This window comes from Mobula birostris, chromosome 27 (genome assembly GCF_030028105.1).
Source record: "Mobula birostris isolate sMobBir1 chromosome 27, sMobBir1.hap1, whole genome shotgun sequence".
Taxonomy (NCBI): domain Eukaryota; kingdom Metazoa; phylum Chordata; class Chondrichthyes; order Myliobatiformes; family Myliobatidae; genus Mobula; species Mobula birostris.
The window spans coordinates 27372218-27392203 of record NC_092396.1 but is presented as its reverse complement, the minus strand read 5'-3'; the positions used below and the strand labels follow the sequence as shown (position 1 = coordinate 27392203).

The 19986-nt window shown below is 43.7% G+C and overlaps 1 long non-coding RNA gene across 1 annotated transcript; it reads left to right on the top strand.

The window, feature by feature from the left end:
* Positions 1–3635: 3635 nt before the first annotated feature.
* On the top strand, positions 3636–10923 carry LOC140188755 (uncharacterized). Its single transcript, XR_011883380.1, has 3 exons — positions 3636–3664; positions 5999–6122; positions 8902–10923. It is a non-coding gene; the product is annotated as an uncharacterized lncRNA (long non-coding RNA).
* Positions 10924–19986: the final 9063 nt, after the last annotated feature.

Genomic DNA, 19986 nt, shown 5'->3' with positions numbered 1-19986 from the left:
TATCCTTGCTTTTATATTCTAGTCCTCTTGAAATGAATGCTAACATTGCATTTCCCCTCCTCACCACAGACTCAACCTGCAAATTAACCTTTACGAAATCCTGCACAAGGAATCCTAAGTCCTTTTGCCACCTCTTTTTTTTTGTATTTTCTCTCCATTTAGAAAATACTCAACACTTTCATCTCTTCTACCAAAGTGTATGTCCATACACTTCCCGGCATTGTATTCCATTTGCCATTTCTTTGCCCATTCTCCAAACTTGTCTAAGTCCTTCTGTAGCCTCTCTACTTCCTCAAAACTACCTGCCCCTCCGCCTATCTTCATACCGTCTGCAAACTTTGCAACAAAGCCATTAATTCCATTATTCAAATCATTGACATTTAATGTAAAAAGAATTGGTCCCAGCACAGGCCGTTGTGGAACACCACTAGTCACCAGCCAACCAGAAAAGGCTCTCTTTACTCCCACTCTTTGCCTCTTGCCAATCAGCCACTGCTTTATCCATGCTAGGATCTTTCCCGTAATAACATGGACTCATAGCTTGTTAAGCAGCCTTATGTATGGCACCTTGTCAAAGGCCTTCTGAAAATCCAAGGATACAACATCAACTGCTTCTCTTTTGTTCACAGTATTCTGATTGGTATTTCTTTAAATAATTCCAACAAATCTGTAAGACAAGATTTTCCCTTGAAAACATGCTGACTACAACCTATTTTATCATGAGCATCCAGGAACCCTGGGACCTCATCCCTAATAATTGACTCCAACATCTTTCCAACCATGGACGTCCTACGAACTGACCTATAGTTTCCTTTCTTCTCTTCTTGAAGAGTCGAGAGGCATTTGCAATTTTCCAGTCTTTCGGAATTATCTCAGAATCTAGCGATTCTTGAAAAATCATTACTAATGCCTCCACGATCTCTTCAGCCACCTCGTTCAGAACTGTGGGGTGTACACCATCCAGTCCAGGTGATTTATCTGCCTTCAGGCCTTTCAGTTTCCAAGGACCTTCGCTCCAGTAATGGCAACTTCACACACCTCATGACCCCTGGAACGTGGAACTTCCACCATACTGCTAGTATCATCCACAGTGAAGACTGATGCAAGATACTTCTTCAGCTCATCTGCCATTTTGTTGTCCCCCATTACTACCTCTTCAGCATTGTTTCTAGCCGCGCCTCTCCTTCACACTTAATTTATCTGAAAAAACTTTGGTATCTTTAATATTATTAACTAGCTTACTTTTGTATTCAAACTTTACCTTCTTAATGGCTTCTTAAGTTGCCTTCTGCTGGTTTTTAAAAGTTTCTCAATCCTCTAACTTCCCATCAATTTTTGCTCTATTATATGCCCTCTCTTTGTCTTTTATGTGGGCTTTTTCTTCTCTCGTTAGCCGAGGTGAGTAAGACTGCTTCCCCCCCCCCCCCCCCCCACAACCACACACACACTTTAACCAGTTTTTTACATGGGAACCGTCGAGATCGTCCTGACCAGCTGCATCCCCGTCTGGTACAGGAATTGCAAAGCATCTGACCGCAAGTCCCTACAACGGATTGTGAGGACCGACGAGAGGGTCATCGGGGTCACCACAGATATATCAGAAGCACGGTACCTGCAGGGTCCTTAGCATTTTCGATCATCCCTCCCGTCTGTCCAACAATTGCTTTGACTTCCTACCATCGGGCAGGAGGTACCGTAGCATCAGGACAAGAACTGTCAGGATGGGAAACAACTTCTTCCCCCAGGCTGAGAGACTACCGAAATCCCTACCACCACCCAGGTTTCATCAAGTATGAGGCGCCAGCAGTGTTATACTGATCATTTTTTAACTCTGTACACCGTTTTATTTGTGGTAATATTATTTTATGTGTTGTGTGTGTTATATGTACTGTGTTGTGCACCTTAGTCCAAAGGAACATTGTTTTGTTTGGTGGCATACATGTGTACGGTTAAATAGCAATAAACTGAAACTGAACTTTGAAGGGCTGGGATTATTTTCTATGAGCGTGGAAATAAAAATCACAAAATTATTGAATTTCTGTAGAAACCTGTTTCGACTGCACTTGTTGACTACTATGAATACTTCATATTTATAACAAGATGATACAATCAGATCGGAACTTAATACTTATCAGGAACGAATGAAGAGGCTGGCACTTTAAAGAACAAAAGTTTGAGGGTTGAGCTGATAGAATAGAATGGGCAGAAAGTGACAACATATATGAACAATAAGGCATCCGTTAGTCTTGCGAGACCATGGATCCGTGCCTGGAAAGTCTTCACTCTCCAGGGCACAGGCCTGGGCAAGGTTGTATGGAAGACCGACAGTTGCCCATGCTGCATATCTCCCCTCTCCATGACACCGATGTTGTCCAAGGGAAGGGTAAGGGCTGATACAGCCTGGCACCAGTGTCGTCGCAGAGCAATGTGTGATTAAGTGCCTTGCTCAAGGACACAACACGCCGCCTCGGCTGGGGCTCGAACTCACGACCTTCAAATCGCTAGTCGAATGCCTTAATCACTTGGCCACGTGCCCACATGGACAATATTAGACTGCCAACTATTATAATACACCGATAAAATAATAATGAAATTCAGAAGAAGCTCCATTACCTAGCCCATGGTTAGAAGGCATTGAGAGATGGATCGCGGACCAGAGTGCAAGAAGTAGAGAGACTGTGATTGGGTAGATTGGTTGTTGTCATGGAAGACATTCGCAGAAAAAAGGGGAGATGGAAGAAACAATCAGTAATGAAAACTTTAAGAAAACAGCTACCTGGAAAAACCTCCATACCTCACTCCCGTTATTCACTACTTAAACCTGGACTGTATGTTAGCAGAGTAAGTTAGGGGTTAACTAATAGCAGTGAGTGCCTCATCCATTCTGGCCTGAGTGGTGGTGGTATACAGTGACGCAGGCCCTTCAGCCCAACTCAACCATGCCGACCAAATTGCCAATCTGAGCTCATCCCATTTGCTTGCCCTTTATCCCTCTATGCACTGACCTGTCCAAATGTCTAAATGCTTGCTGCAATGTTCTTGCAGGATTCGCAATAGCAATATAGAAGTTGGCTCAAGTAGCATAAATGAGAATTGTGCAGGGCCAAGTGGAGTGCAGACAGCACACCAGGTCATGCTATCAGTGCAGAATTATCACCAGGGTTGATCGACAGAGTTGATGATCTTATTCGAATGGTGAATTGATACTGTGCCTTGAATTTTAGTGACACTAGACCTGGAGAGCATCAGATGAAGACAGACCTCTTACTTTCATCAACATTTCAGCCAAGAACACCTAACCAAACAAGATGCTGAATGGTCAAAAGCACCTTCAGGAAAGCGAGGTCTACAGTAGCATCAGAATTTGCATGTGTGGCCTTTAACGGTTCTGTTGTATTTCACACCAACCCCTGTAGATGGACGTCAGTCTACCTCGATTATAATTTGCATAAACACTGCACTCTTTTACCTCGATTATAATTTGCATAAACACTGCACACTTTTAGAGAAACTTGTTGGTCCTTTTGCTCACAATCTAGCATTGACGCAAAGGTGAAGAGGAAGCTCCCATCACAAGACAGTCTTGTGAGGAGAAACCAGTGTGTATTCACATGCACATTAATAATTTGCCACAAGAGAAACCTCACTCCCAGACACAGGATTGGTAAGCTGACTAAATGATACCAAATCTTCAATATAGAAGTTTTAATTCAAGTTTATACAATTCTCCATTTAGTTAATCATGTTATATTGTTCACAGGTCTAATTAAGTTTGGTAATATAAATAAATTATTTCTTGAATATGTCTCATCATGAAAGTTATTATGGCATTAAGATTAAGTTTTAGATGTGGAACAGTCTCTTACTGGGGAAATTTCTTGGCCACTTAGAGCATATTTCTGCCTGGGTTCATGTTCTCTCCATTATTCATTTTGATTGGCAGTTTCATGAGGTCAGGCAGGATGACCCCTCACCAGGGGGTAGGGGTGACAGTTCATGCCCATTTACCCCTGAGCACATGTTATACTGAAATAACAGGATCAGGACAAGGTTAGGCTGAGTTTGTTACACCGGTACCTGTGATGGATTACCCTCCTGCTTCAGCCGTACACTTAACAACTTACAGCTATCTGGCAGCAGAGACTCAGTGACCCCTCCGATTCCTGAAATAGCATCCAACTGCTTTTTCATCTTAATGACAGACCATTTCTGAAATGAATGCAGCTAATTCAGCTACGTTCCAAATTTAGACTTCATAGATCCACCATAAAACATTGATTCAACACACAGTTTTAGCCCTCCGTGGCCTTGCCCCTCTCTAACATTCCCTATCAACTTGACCCAACTAATATATTTCTTCCTTTGCCTCTAACGTTCTGTGAAATTTATCATCTATTCATTTAATCATCTGGTTCTAGTGCTTATTGAATTCACTTCCTATTCGCAGCCCTAGAATGCATTTCTTTGAACAAACTTCTGGTCACCCCCCCCCCCAATTCTCTCCTTTGAATTAACATCTGTTTTCCTTGTGGCTATTAGGATGTAGTTTGTGAAACACAGTGCAGAGGTTACAGTTGTTACCCACTGTCATTTATTACCCAGAGTTTAAAATGCCACCTTTTCTAAAGTTGAACTTTTCAGAACTGTGCTGCACTCACCGTTAGTGCAGAAACTGGTAACGTTCTTCACTGTAACTCCAATTTTAAAATACTTTAAAAAATACTCAATTCCCCTCCTTTTTCAGACTGACAAATTACCTAGGCTTGGATCAAACTTCTATTGACCTTGAATTATCTGGTTGGATGAGAGTGATTCTGACTGCAGGGTCTGACACAGATCTGCTGTCACAAGAGAGTCTGCAGATGCTGGAAATCTGGAACAACACACGAAATGTTGGAGGAGTTCTGGGTCAGGCGGCCTCTGTGGAGGGAAATGGACAGTTGACATTGCAGGACAGGGCTGAAGGTGTGTGAGTCCTGAGTCACATCAGTGGAATCTTTACCAGTCCTGCTGAACGGTCCCAACTCGAAACGTCATCTGTCCATTTCCCTTCCTTGTCACTGTCTGACCAGTTGAGTTCCTCCAGCATTCTGTCAACACAGTCCCCCTGTTCTCTGCAAAATCCTCTGAATGGTAAAGCCTACACCAGTGACCATTAACTCAAAAACTTAACAGATTTCTCTTTCTGCAGATGCTGCTTGACTGGCTGAGTTATGTTTCTGTTTCAGATTCCAACATCTGCAGTTTTATTTGATTTTTTTAAAAAATAAAACGGGTGAAATAGCATCCCATTCACCTCCAACACAAGTCTCCCTGGGCAAAGAAACATTGATTACTGTACATCCCTATCTCATAGTGGCAAAGTTGTAGGCTGGCGATTTGGTTATCTTTGATTTGGAGAAGAGTTGCTGATGGAATACATTGCTTAAAGCCTGAACGATGTAGATCAGCGGTTCCCAGCCTTTTTTTTAATGCCATGGACCCCTACAACTAACCAAGGGGTCTGTGGACCCCAAGTGATGAACCCCATTATCCAGACGGACAGTGGAGGTGACTTTATCCACTTTGTTGAGGGTAAGATGTTGGAGAACCTTGTCTCATCGGGGCTAATCATTGGATTATAAATATATTCATTCTTTGGCCTTTTTTTCCTCTCTGTCTGTTTCATGAATGTTTGCAAAAAGTAAGGGTTTCATTTTCTGACATTAACTTGAACCTCCAGGCCACTGAATACTGTCTGAGATCAGAAAGCCCGGGGAAATTTGGCTGAGTAAGGAAGTGTGTTTAAGTGTGCACGTACTTCACCACGTCTGGAGCGCTTTGCAACCTATGATGTAGACTGGATGTTCAGCTACTGTTTTAACATCGTCCCAAGTTGTTTAACACAAGTTTCCAAAAACAGTAATTACCGGTTACGTTTTTAAAGTGATGTCAATTGAGGGGTAAATATTAACCAGGGTGTCAAGGCTAATGCTCCAACTCTCCTTTACAAAAACAGATTATTTCATCTCCACCTGAGATAGGCCTCAATTAAATGGCCTGTTTGGAACACCACACCTCCAGCAGCAAACCTGTCCCAGGAACATCGACCTGGGATTATGATCCTTCATGGTGGGATTCAGGTAAGAGCAGCATTTACTGAACAATGGAGTTTTTTTTAAGTAAATTGACCAAGCAAGCAAATGCCGATCCCTTTCCAATCCAAGAACAACAATGTGAAATCAGTTGTTTGACTTTTGAAGTGACAGCCTTCTGCCCCCGCTCTCCTTATCCTGTCTAAAATACAGGAGGAGTTCTGGTCAGACCGGCAGTGCTGTGGCTGAGGCTGATTTGCTTATTCTTCACCTGTGCCTGCCAGGTTTGTACAGGTTAGCTCAGTGAAGAGCTCACGCTGAGGCCAAGTGCCGTCTCCACAAATGAATCTGTTATTCGACTGACCTTATAGTGACCCTGACTGCAAGGCTATCCCCCTCTCACCGTCCCACCAGACCGCCAACCGCCTCCCAGTAGCCTTGCCTGAGACGTAGAGAGAGGAGTTCACTGCCAGTTCAAGGGTGGTCTCCAGTGACTCTGCTGACATATGCACTTCCGACGACTTAATTTAACCACAGCTCAGAAGTGGACACCCACAACATAGCGCCAATTTCTGGTAACTTATTTCTGTTATAAGCTTGGTCTCGGTTTTTATTTCACATGGATCCTTTTCTGATTATCAAGCAACCATTGCAAGCATGTCATAAACACAAGGAAGTCTGCAGATGCTGGAAATCCAAAGCAACGTGCACACACACAAAAACACACGCACACATACACACACACACATGTACACATGTACACACACATACACATGCACACACAAACACACACACACACACAAACACACACACACATACACATACACACACGCACAAAAAACACACACACACTCACACACACACAAAAACACACACACACTCACACACACACAAAAACACACACGCACGCGCACACACACACACACACACACACACGCACACACGCACAAAAACACACACACAAAATGCTGGAAGAACTCAGCTGGTCAGGCGGCATCTGTGGAAATGAATAAACAGTCGACGTTTCGGGCCGAGACCCTTCGTCAGGACCGCTCTGAAGAAGAGTGTCGGCATGAAACGTCGACTGTTTATTCATTTCCACAGATGCCGCCTGCCCAGCAGTTTGTGTGTGTGTTGTTTTGTTTGCACGTTCCAGGACTCTGCTGAAAATAAATCTGCAAATGAAATGCTTGATGAGTGGCACCTTGAATTTATGCTGCACTTTGCCCAGTCCGGAGCCCACCTGCAAGTCTTGGCAGGTTATTAGGTGTCAAAGAGAGACACAGCACAGAAACAGGCCGTTCGGCCCACAAGTCCACACTGACCATCTGTTTCAGTTTACTAATCCTACATAAATCACATTCCCAACATCAGCACCCCCCATCCCCCAAATTCTACCACTCACTTACGCTTTAGGGGGGATTTAACCTACCAATCCACAGATGGGAGGGCACCGGAATATCCGGGCATGCAGAAACTGCCCGTGCACAGCACCCAACGTGAGAGTTGAACCTTGGTCTCTGGTGCAGTGAAGCTGCGGCTTCTCATTAGGCCTTTTAAGTCTCTGTAGCAGGATTCAGATTTGAGTGGCTGCTTTGCAGAGGCAGCAGGCTGTAAGGAGCCAGCAGCGAGTTGAAAAGGTTGAAGAAAGGAATTGCAGAGTTTAGGGTCTGGCCTGCTAGCGAAGCGTGCTTACTGATTGAAACTGGGTCGTGCTGGGCAGAGGAACTGGAGGAAACGTGAGAAGTCGCAAAGCTGTTTGTCTGCAGCAGGTCATGGGGAGAAAGGTTTCCACGGGAGGACCTAAAAACAAGGATGAAAATTTGAACGAGAGGGCAATGCCAGTGTGAAAGCCCAGCAGTCCAAGGGGTAATGGATGAACAGAAGATTTTCCAGCTTACAGGGGAAGCAACGGAGTTGGCAATGAGGTGTTAGAAGGTGGGGATCTGGCCAGGAAGAACACCTGAGTGATGAGATGCTGAAAGGCAAGCATGATAGAAAACAAATTCACTTTAATTTCAAAGCCTTCACTTGTCAAACAAATCTACCGTAACCACACCGTATTTCAATCTTCTTCAAACACATATCCTGAGCATATGATAGTTTATAAACTCAAGGGTTGTGTATTTTATATTTCAATAATATTAGAGTCATCTTGTGTGTGTGTATATATATATATATATATATATATATATATATATATATATATATATATATATAGTTTGATTAAGCATTCTTGTTAATTTAAATAATTAATTATGGATTATCTTAGTCGCTTCACGCCACGGAAACCAGCATAAGCACTGGCCTGATGAGCCTATAAGGCTGACAAACTTTAACTTTAATATGTAAAAATATGTTAATTGCATACATCATCATGCTACCAGATGATACATGCGCACTTCGCTTAAAGTAAGGGTAAAGCTAGACCTGCATTTCATATTCCTTTGAATTAATTTAACGTTTTGAACATACAAAACATAACCAATGACTCTATCTTTACATTATTTAATGAATTCCTAAAGATTGGGGATAGATCTTCCCAGTCTCTTGCAGCTTTAGTGGAAGGACAATAAACAATTGCTTATCCTATCACTCTACCTCTGACCTTTAGAAATTTATTCAATAGCACAAAGAAGGTCACTGTCATGTGCTCAGAAAGTGTTTCAAAACCATTCAAACGTGGTGTACATAATCTATAGGCAAATGAGGCATTCCATTGTTAAATGTAGTAAATTTTGAAACAACTGCCAAAGACACACTGTTCAGGGAGATCTTGCTTTGCTTTCCGGTTTCAGAACCCTCTCCACATATCGCCCTCTTTTAGGCAGGCCAATTGCGAACTGAACCGCAATGCTCACTTGATCCCACCAGTGTCGCTCCGAATGGCTGAAGAGCACATGTAAATCGAAGGAGGTACGGACTGTGCCACTGAAAGTATGACTGCAATGGCAGAATGAACGGGGGCACCAGAGGCCAGAAGTATGACGAGGCAGAGATCTTGAAAGGTTCTACACTGAACTCTGGAGATAAGCAAATCTGACCCCAACCAGCTCTTTGAAGTGAGGAAGGTAGAACAAACTGATAAAAGGATCAACAAGTTGAAACAATGTCTGTTTTTCTAAAGATGTTGACTGACCTGATAAGTGCTTCAAGCATTTCAACTTTTGTTTCCTTACTGTCCTCTCCTCCTTCGGAGAAAAGCCCCGCTGTGAAGTCCCAATTATTGTCTCAGCCAGGAGGTGCTGAAACTGGAGGGGGTTCAAAGGAAGTTCAGGAAATGATTCTAAGTTTGAACGGCTTGTCATATGGAGAGTGCTAGGTGGCTTTGGGCCAGCATTCACTGGAATTCAGAAGAACGAGGGGTGACCTTGTTAAAACCTATCAAATGGTGAAAGGCCTTGATACAGTGGACGTGGAGATGTTTCCTATGGTGGAGGAATCTAAGACCAGAGCACACAACCTCAGAATTGCAGGGTGTCCATTTAGAATGGAGATTAGGAGGAATATCTTCAGCTAGAGAGTGGTGAATCTATGGAATTCTTTGCCACAAGCAGCTGTGGAGGCCAAGCCTTTATGTATATTTAAGGAAGAAGTTGATAGATTCTTGATTGGTCAGGGATATGGGGAGAAGGCAGGAGATTGGGGCTGAGAAGAAATTTGATTCAGCCAAGATGAAATGGCGAAGGAGACTCGATGGGCCAAATGGCCTAACTCTGCTCCTATCTCTTATGGTCTAAAAGTCTGGGCCTTCTGTCTTTGTGAAGTTTGTAACCACACCAGTTTGTGCCTTTACATTCAGCCCATGAAAGGCAGGGCAGATTTAAGGATGAGACTTGGAGTGGAACTGTCACATTTTAAGAAGCATTGGCAGTAAATGTCAGATGTTTTGGAACTTCAAAACCTGTAATGACACTGTTAGCTAGAGTCATAGAATACTAGTATACAGTAACAAGCCCTTTAGCCCATTTAGTCCATTTTGAACTATTAATCTGCCCATTCCCATCAACCAGCACCCAGACCATAGTCCTCTGTAACCGTCCCATCAATGTATCTATTCAAATTTCTCTTAAAGGTTAAAACAAACCCTCATCAGCCACTTCTTCTGGCAGCTCGTTCCACACTCTCACCACCCTCTGAGTGAAGAAGTTTCCCCCTCATGGTCCCCTTAAACATTTCACCCTTCAAGGTTCAAAGTAAATTAAATCCATGATCTCTAGTTCTAGTCTCACCCAACCTTAGTAGAAAAAAGCCTGCTTGTGTTTACCCTATCTATGCTCATTATAATTGTGTATATCTCTATCAAAGCTCCCCTCAATCTTCTTCTATCTTGGGAATAAACAACTTTTCCCTATAGTTTAGGTTCTCAAGTCCCGACACAGCTTTATAAATTTTCTCTGCATTCTTTCAATTTTATTGGGATCTTTCCTGTAGGTAGGTGACCAGAACTGTACACAATCCTCCAAATTAGACGTCACCAATGTCTTATAAAACTTCACCATAGCACCTCATCTCCTGTACTCAGTACTTTGATTTACGAAGGCCTACGTGCCAAGAGCTCCCTTTACACATATATCTGCCACTTTCAAGGAATTATGGATCTGTATTTCCCGATCTCTCTGTTCTACCACACTCCTCAGGATCCAGGGAGTTTAGAAGAATAACCAGACAGGCTATAAAACCAATAATTATCTCTCAAAGAACAGGAATTCTGCAGATGCTGGAAATTCAAGCAACACACATCAAAGTTGCTGGTGAACGCAGCAGGCCAAGCAGCATCTGTAGGAAGAGGTGCAGTCAACGTTTCAGGCTGAGACCCTTCGTCAGTACTAACTGAAGGAAGAGTGAGTAAGGGATTTGAAAGTTGGAGGGGGAGGGGGAGATCCAAAATGATAGGAGAAGACAGGAGGGGGAGGGATGGAGCCAAGAGCTGGACAGGTGATTGGCAAAAGGGGATACGAGAGGATCATGGGACAGGAGGTCCGGGAAGAAAGACAGGGGGGGGGGGTACCCAGAGGATGGGCAAGAGGTATATTCAGAGGAACAGAGGGAGAAAAAGGAGAGTGAGAGAAAGAATGTGTGCATAAAAATGAGTAACAGATGGGGTACGAGGGGGAGGTGGGGCCTTAGCGGAAGTTAGAGAAGTCGATGTTCATGCCATCAGGTTGGAGGCTACCCAGACGGAATATAAGGTGTTGTTCCTCCAACCTGAGTGTGGCTTCATCTTTACAGTAGAGGAGGCCGTGGATAGACATGTCAGAATAGGAATGGGATGTGGAATTAAAATGTGTGGCCACTGGGAGATCCTGCTTTCTCTGGCGGACAGAGCGTAGATGTTCAGCAAAGCGGTCTCCCAGTCTGCCTCGGGTCTCGCCAATATATAAAAGGCCACATCGGGAGCACCGGACGCAGTATATCACCCCAGTCAACTCACAGATGAAGTGTTGCCTCACCTGGAAGGACTGTTTGGGGCCCTGAATGGTGGTAAGGGAGGAAGTGTAAGGGCATGTGTAGCACTTGTTCCGCTTACACGGATAAGTGCCAGGAGGGAGATCAGTGGGGAGGGATGGGGGGGACGAATGGACAAGGGAGTTGTGTAGGGAGCGATCCCTGCGGAATGCAGAGGTGGGGGGAGGGAAAGATGTGCTTAGTGGTGGGATCCCGTTGGAAGTGGCGGAAGTTACGGAGAATAATATGTTGGACCCGGAGGCTGGTGGGGTGGTAGGTGAGGACCAGGAGAACTCTATTCCTAGTGGGGTGGCGGGAGGATGGAGTGAGAGCAGATGTACATGAAATGGGGGAGATGCATTTAAGAGCAGAGTTGATAGTGGAGGAAGGGAAGCCCCTTTCTTTAAAAAAGGAAGACATCTCCCTCGTCCTAGAATGAAAAGCCTCATCCTGAGAGCAGATGTGGCGGAGACGGAGGAATTGCGAGAAGGGGATGGCGTTTTTGCAAGAGACAGGGTGAGAAGAGGAATAGTGCAGATAGCTGTGAGAGTCAGTAGGCTTATAGTAGACATCAGTGGATAAGCTGTCTCCAGAGACAGAGACAGAAAGATCTAGAAAGGGAGGGAAGTGTCGGAAATGGACCAGGTAAACTTGAGGGCAGGGTGAAAGTTGGAGGCAAAGTTAATAAAGTCAACAAGTTCTGCATGCGTGCAGGAAGCAGCGCCAATGCAGTCGTCGATGTAGTGAAGGAAAAGTGGCGGACAGATACCAGAATAGGCACGGAACATAGATTGTTCCACAAAGCCAACAAAAAGGCAGGCATAGCTAGGACCCATACGGGTGCCCATAGCTACATCTTTTTTATTTGGAAGGGGAATATTTCCATAACATTGAAGCTCATCACATAAATCCTACCCTGAAAGTGAAACATCTCACACTTGTCTGTGTTAAATACCATTTGCCATTTTTCAGTCCATTATTCTGGCTAGTCCAGATACCACTGCAAGTTTTGATAGCCATCCTCGCTGCCTACTACACACCCAGTCTTAGCATCATCCACAAACTTGTTGATCTGGTTAATGAGTTATATGCTCACAAGAAATGGTCAGTTGTACACTAGATTAAATAGACTCCGAAGTCAAACGTCTTTTTAAGAGTTTGGAGGAAACATGACTTTTCACTGAAAATTCCTCAACCTTTCCCACAAATGCAAAATACACTGAGTGGACAAAAGTGACATTCAAATTATATGCACAAAATCAGCTTTGGTTATTTATCGTAGGGTAGTTGGTGGCAGGAGAGAATTGATTAGCAGAGGATTACCCAGTCACCTCTAGCTGAGAACATTATCACTTCCATCAGCTTTTCCAGAATCGGATTTCTGAGCGTTCAATGAACACTTTCTCTCTATTTTGCTTTTGTTTTGCACTATTGTTTCTTTTTATATTTCTTAATGTAACCTATAGTTATTTTTAATATATTGCACTGTATGCTGCCACCAAACAACAAATTTCGCAACGTCTGTGATAATAAACGTGATTCTGAAATACAATCAACCTCATGCAAGGCTCCATCCACCTCATTTTTCTAACACTTAAAATTTTAAACAGCTTGGATGGTATTGATTTCTAAACTGTCCAAGCAACTGATGTGGTTTTTCCTCATCAGAGTCTTCAAAATAGCATTCAGTCCAAGCCTTAACAGAGAAGATTTCATCATTTCACCTTTTATTAACTATTTAAATAAAATGCACACCTGGCCCTTCGAGCCACACTGTCCAGCAGTCCCCTGATTTAATCACAGGATGAACTACAATGGCCAATTAACTTACCAATCCCTACATCTTTAGACCTGTGGGAGGAAACCCACACAGTCGGGCGGAACATACAAACTGCATACAGGCAGCAGTGGGAATTGAACCCGGGTTGCTAGTACTGTAAGGAGTTGTGCTAACCACTATGCTACCATGCCAACCCTTTGTGGCAGTCGCAGACATAATTATCTTATACATGAAACATAGAAAACCTACTGCACTATACAGGCCTTTTGACCCACAATGCTGTGCCAAACATGTACTTACTTTAGAAATTACCTAGAGTTACTCATAGCCCTCTATTTTTCTAAGCTCCATGTACCTATCCAGGAGTCTCTTAAAAGACCCTATCGTATCCGCCTCCACCACTGTCGCCGGCAGCCCATTCCACGCACTCACCGCTCTCTACGTAAAAAACTTACTCCTCACATCTCCTCTGTACCTATTTCCAAGCACCTTAAAACTATGCCCTCTCATGCTAGCCATTTCAGCCCTGGGAAAAAGCCTTTGACTATCCACACGGTCAAAGCCTCTCATCATCTCCTACACCTCTATCAGGTCACCTCTCATTCTCCTTCACTCCAATGAGAAAAGGCCGAGTTCACGCAACCTATTCTCATAATGCATGCTCCCCAATTCTGGCAACATCCCTGTAAATCTCCTCTGCATCCTTTCTATGGTTTCCACATCCTTCCTGAGGCGACCAGAACTGAGCACAGTACTCCAAGTGGGGTCTAACCAGGGCCCAATATAGCTGCGACATTACCTCTCATCTCCTAAATTTAATCCCACAGTTGATGAAGGGCAATACACCGTCTACCTTCTTAACCACAGAGTCAACCTGCGTAGCAGCTTTGAGTGTCCTATGGACTCGGACCCCAAGATAACACAAAGAGATATGGTACGAAATATTAGAGGCACACTTTTGAATACAGGTGCAGCACTTGTCATGAGAGTTCCTCAAAATCTACGGTTACTTTGCAGCCATTGTCATCCCAAGGCACTAGTTTCTCCTTGTTGGCCGCTCCTTCTCGGTAACCTGCTGTCATTGAGATGCATGGGAAAGAAATCCCAAAAGAAATAATAGAGGTTGCCAGCAGTAGACCCTGCACAACGATAGCCTCACCGTCCAGTGATAACGGCACTTTGTCCATTGCAGTACACTTAGTGCTATATCACTTTTCAAATCCCATCCAGTTGTCTTTTTCCATCTTGTTTAATCTTCAACGTTAATGATGTCCAACTTGCACTCAGATGCCTGGTTATACTCAATAATGGGTAACAAGAGTATTTAACACTTGTTTAATTAGTACAGAAAATAGCAGAAATACTAAGCACATCTCAAACTGGAGAGAGCGAAGCATTTGTTAATGGTTTAGCCTGATGAACTCTCAGCTCCTCTTTCTACACAGCTTCAAAGGTCCTTAGTTTGTTTGTCTACATGTTAACTTCTGGAGGGTTGCCAGCTTCATACATTATTATACTGTTCTATTTCACACTTTTTAAAATTAAAATGGATGCTTTTCTTTAAAAAAAAGTACTCAGGGTATCCATCAACCTGTGTGGTTCTACAAACTGACAGGTACGTTGTTTGTTAAATCTCCAGAGCCACACCACCAATTTATCTAAACTGCAGGGGTTTTAACATAGGAAGGCAGAGGAGCTCCTGTGCTGTGCGAAAGAGGGCAGCTGCACTGCCTAAAGCCACACTGTTTACATCACAAAGCCTCGGGCTGCTTATTCAACCAGAAACTCTGTTCCTGTTAGCCGAGTGATTTGCAGTACAAGCCCGACTAATTGATGGGACCTGAAAGGGATAGATCTGTTACTAAGGGCTGGCATTCGAGAGTCAAACAGCAAGTGTGCCAAGTTCCAGTAATAGATACACCTCTCCAGGTCCCGTCAGTGAACCAGGTCAGTCATCAACCCTACAGGCCTGTGCGGCTTGGTACAGCCTGTCAGATCCAATTCCTGTCAAAACGTTTGCAGCCAGCTTAACCCCACTGAGATCCAGTTCACAGAGACCGATATGACTTTCTACCCTGATTTAAAAAAAATCTTATTTGTTTTCCAGACTAGAGAATGAAATTCCAATTCCAATGCAGCCTTGCAACAGTTCTGTTGAATGTTAACTTTAGAAACGGAGAACAGCAGGCAGCACTAAATGAAGCCATTCGGTCCATTGCTGCTTCTCCTAAATCAATCCAAGACTTTCCAGTTGTTCTGGTTACCAAGGTTTCGTAGATTCAGTGCTTTTACCAGAGGAAAATACTGGAATATGCCCCAACCATTACAGTTACTGTTCAATAGATTTGCTAAGTATGTCCGCAGAAAAAGAATCTCAGAGCTGTATGTGGTGATGCATACATACTCTTGTGATACACATTACTTTGAACTTTTGAACTTAGCACCCTCTGTATCAAACCAAACCATGATCTTTGTAAAGAAGTTTCTTCTAGCAAATGTTCTCCCTCCTCCGTTTTGAATTCATAATCCTCAAGACTACTTGACCAACTTAATAATTTAAGGAAAGAAAAGCTAATTAAAATTAAAACTCCATTGAACATCAGTTTTGCTATGTAACCACTGGAATTTGAGAGAATGGTCACGACTGTACTGAACTCTGGCCTCAACAAGGACCTGGACCCATTGCAGTTTGCCTATCGCCACAGTAGGTCAATGGCAGATGCAATCTCAATGGCTCTTCACACGGCCTTAGACCACCTATGTCAGGATGCTGTTCATCGACTATAGCTCAGCATTTAACACCATCATTCCTAGAGTCAGACCTGGGCCTCTGTACCTCCCTCTGCGACCGGATCCTTGACTTCCTAACCGGAAGACCACAGTCTGTGCGGATTGGTGATAATATCTCCTCCTTACTGACGATCAACACTGGTGCACTGGTGCAGGGGTGTATGCTTATCCCACTGCTTTACTCTCTCTATACCCATGACTGTATGGCTAGGCATAGCTCAAACACTATCTATAAACTTGCTGATGGTACAACCATTGTTGGTAGAATCTCAGATGGAGACAAGAGGGCCTACAGGAGCGAGATATACCAACTAGCTTAATGGTACCGCAGCAACAGCCATGCACTGAAAATCAGTAAGATGAAAGAGCTGATTGTGGACTTCAGGAAGGGTAAGACAAAGGAACACATACCAATCCTCATAGAGGGATCAGAAGTGGAGAGAGTGAGCAGTTTCAAATTCCTGGGTGTCAAGATCTCTGAGGACCTAACCTGATCCCAATATATTGAAGCAGAAATAAAGGCGGCGAGACAGTGACCATACTTCATTAGGAGTTTGAAGAGATTTGGAATGTCAACAAAAACACTCAAAGACTATAGGTATACCATGGAGAGTATTCTGAGAGGCTGCATCACTGTCTGGTATGGAGGGGCTACTGCACAGGACCGAAAGAAGCTGCAGACGGTCATAAATTTAGCCGCCTCCATTTTGGGTACTAGCCTACAAAGTACCCAGGACATCTTTAGGGAGCGGTGTCTCAGAAAGACAGCATCCATCATTAAGGACCCCCAGCACCCAGGGCATGCCCTTTTCTCACTGTCACCATCAGGTAGGAGGTACAGAAGCCTGAAGACACACACTCAGCGAATCAGGAACAGCTTCTTCCCCTCTGCCACCTGATTCCTAAATGGACATTGAACCCGTGAACACTACCTCACTTTTTTAATGTATAATTATTTCTGTTCTTTGCACAATTTTTAATCTATTCAATATAAGTATACTGTAATTGATTGATCTGTTTATTTTTTTTCTTCTTCTACTACATTATGTATTACATTGAACTGCTGCGGCTAAGTTAACAAATTTCACGACACATGCTGATTCTGAATTGTCAGCATATCTGAAGCTAACCACTTGTGGTTGAAGTTCCTCATCTCTGACCCCAGCAGCATTAAACCGGAACTAAAAATGAAAATCATGTGCTGTTGAAACCTGTCACTGCTTCCATTTCCATTCTTCAGCATTTTTACAGGAAGAGCAAGAGTCATCTTTGACAGCAAGTGTGCTTTATGAAATGAATCCACTGAGGACTGCCCCACCGGCAGTAACAGGCAGACTCGCCAAGAGGCCAAGACAGGCATGGTTTAGAAAATATGTACAGTGCGGAGCCTTGGAGATATAGGTGGGAACTGCCTGACCCTGAAACAAAGATTGAAATATAAAAAAAACATTCTTTCCTCCAGCAACAATATCCCTCAGTTTTAGCCTAGAAGTAGCTGTGAGCAATATTTGGGGCAGAGGAAGGAATTTCTCTTTGGAATAATACACACACATGATGCACGTGTTTTTCCTGAATACAAACTCTCCACGGTTCTGAAGTCAGGCAGTCTCCATGCTCCCGAGATTTCTCTTCAACCTGGACTGTTCTCTAGAGACAAGACCAGCGTGCCACCACCAACCAGCCCCACGGGGTGGAAGAGTGCTCTGCCCTCCCAGCTCTGCTCAGCTTGACCCAGCACCCATTGTTGCGTCTGGGGAGAGGAAGGAAAGAGAGAGAGGTCATGCAGAAAAGCACCACTCCCACCATTCTCCCAGACACATACAGCCGGGGGCGGATCTGTAGTCCCAAAATACTTTGCTTTGTCGTTGAGTCTCCATAAGGACCACAGCCTTGTAGGGTTTGGAGGCTTGCGTGCCTCAGTGACCTGGAGAGCTACATTGGCTGGAGTCAGGGCTTTGTGCTTTGGCTCTTGGTAGAGTCACCCATGCCAAACAGGTCAAAGGGTAGAGAGTGGTCCACCAGTCCTCCAGGTTCATGGGTTCAGCTCAGGGCTGACAACCCTGACCATAAAACAAAATTGTTACTGAAACGGCAGTGGAGAATCAGACTACGTTTGAGTGCGCGGGTATTCCTGAGTCTCCACCTGGGACTGGCAGGACTGACAGCAGTAAAAACAGAGGAAGATACGGACATGATGGAGGAAGCTCTGACCACCACCAGAGATGGAGGACCTTCATTGCTGCCCTAAACGCCGGTGGCGTAACAGACAGCAATAACAATAAATAATTGTTCTTGAAGATATTGCACCTTCTGCAGCAAATGGAGGACGAGTTTTAATTTTATTTCTGTCCCTTCACCCCACCAGCCCTGATAAATATATACAGGGAGAGTTTTAACTGCATTACCTTACAGGTTTCATCAGGGTCAGTCACATCGCGTAATCTTTGTTGGTTAATGTTAAATCAGTGAACAGAACTATCAACTGCAGTCTAATTAATATTGGTAATCAGTCCATGGTTGTGGAGTCCTGCTGTTGGGTTGGGTCAGAATCTTATCCAGTTCCTTTAATGGAAATAGACAAGTTCTAATCATTAACCCATTCCTCCTTCTCTGAAGCATCTACATTTTGTTCAGGACGGATCCACAATGCTAATAGACCAGAAGTTCCACAAGTGAGTGGCAACTCTCTCTTGCAAGTCTGGGCACTGAGTATTTGCCAGTGCAGAATCCAGATCCCAGTTGTCAGTTTTTACCGACAGTTACTGGATGGCAATTTAAAAGATCCACATAATCCAATCTCCACACCAGGGTAACTATTACAACCTACCAGCTAGTCTCATTCTACCATTACAGGGCAGTATCGAAAGAAACCTCCATACTCCGTGGCCAACTTAAACCAGACAACATAGAGAAGGGCAGACTCAGTGAGTGACAGAATTCGTCCACCTAGACCTGTGCTGAACATCCCTGCTTTTCTCCGATCCAATGCAAGGACAATATCAAAACCTTACTACAGATTACCATACAACATCGTAAGGAAATACATAAAGCTTGGAGAGGGCTGGTATGCGCAGGAACTGAACAGCAATCTTTAGCACCCGTACTCTGTGTCTTTCAGTGTTAGTTCAACACTGGAAGGAATTTAACACCATACAGAAACCAATCCTCACTCTCATGGGAGTCTGTTCCCTCTGAACAAACATAACAAGGGAAAGTCCCACCCTCCTGAATCTTAAACTTGGGTCGAGAATACCTAAGTGGTACTTTGTAACTCCAATATTATTTGCACGTGTCTAGAAGTATTTGGGTAATTTTATTTAATTCAGATTAATGGTGCCACTTCAGATTATTTCTGTATGTGTTAATTGTCCTTTCTGGAGCCAAAGTCAGATTTTGGTGCCCCCACCCTTTAACTACTTTCTCTTTGCAAACAGCTGCATTCCTGACACCGAATGTGGATCTTTGAAACGGGAGTACAGTATTAGCAGCTCAGTCTGCAGCACCTACCAGCTCCCTCTTGCATACATCTGAAAATAAGTCCATAGCGTTTGAAATGATCAACTTGCACAGTGCTTCTCATTCACAAAGGGGTCAATTACAGCTACAATGTGTAAACTTCAATATCCAGGTTACTAATTTCAGATATTGGCCTTGGAAGGTCATTTCAGCCCTGGAGGAAATGTATTGTAGTCTTATCCGCATCATATCAGGATTCCAGGAGCTTAACCAAGGTTATGGGTCATTTGATTAAAGTGCAGGATAAACAGCAGACAGAGAGAGAGACTCAATTTTCTCTGTTTGGGGAGTTCAGAAAGTAATTTGAAAAAGCAGGCTGTCATGCAGAGGACAGAAGATATATGGAACAGCATCTATGCTAACTTTAAAACTGAGATT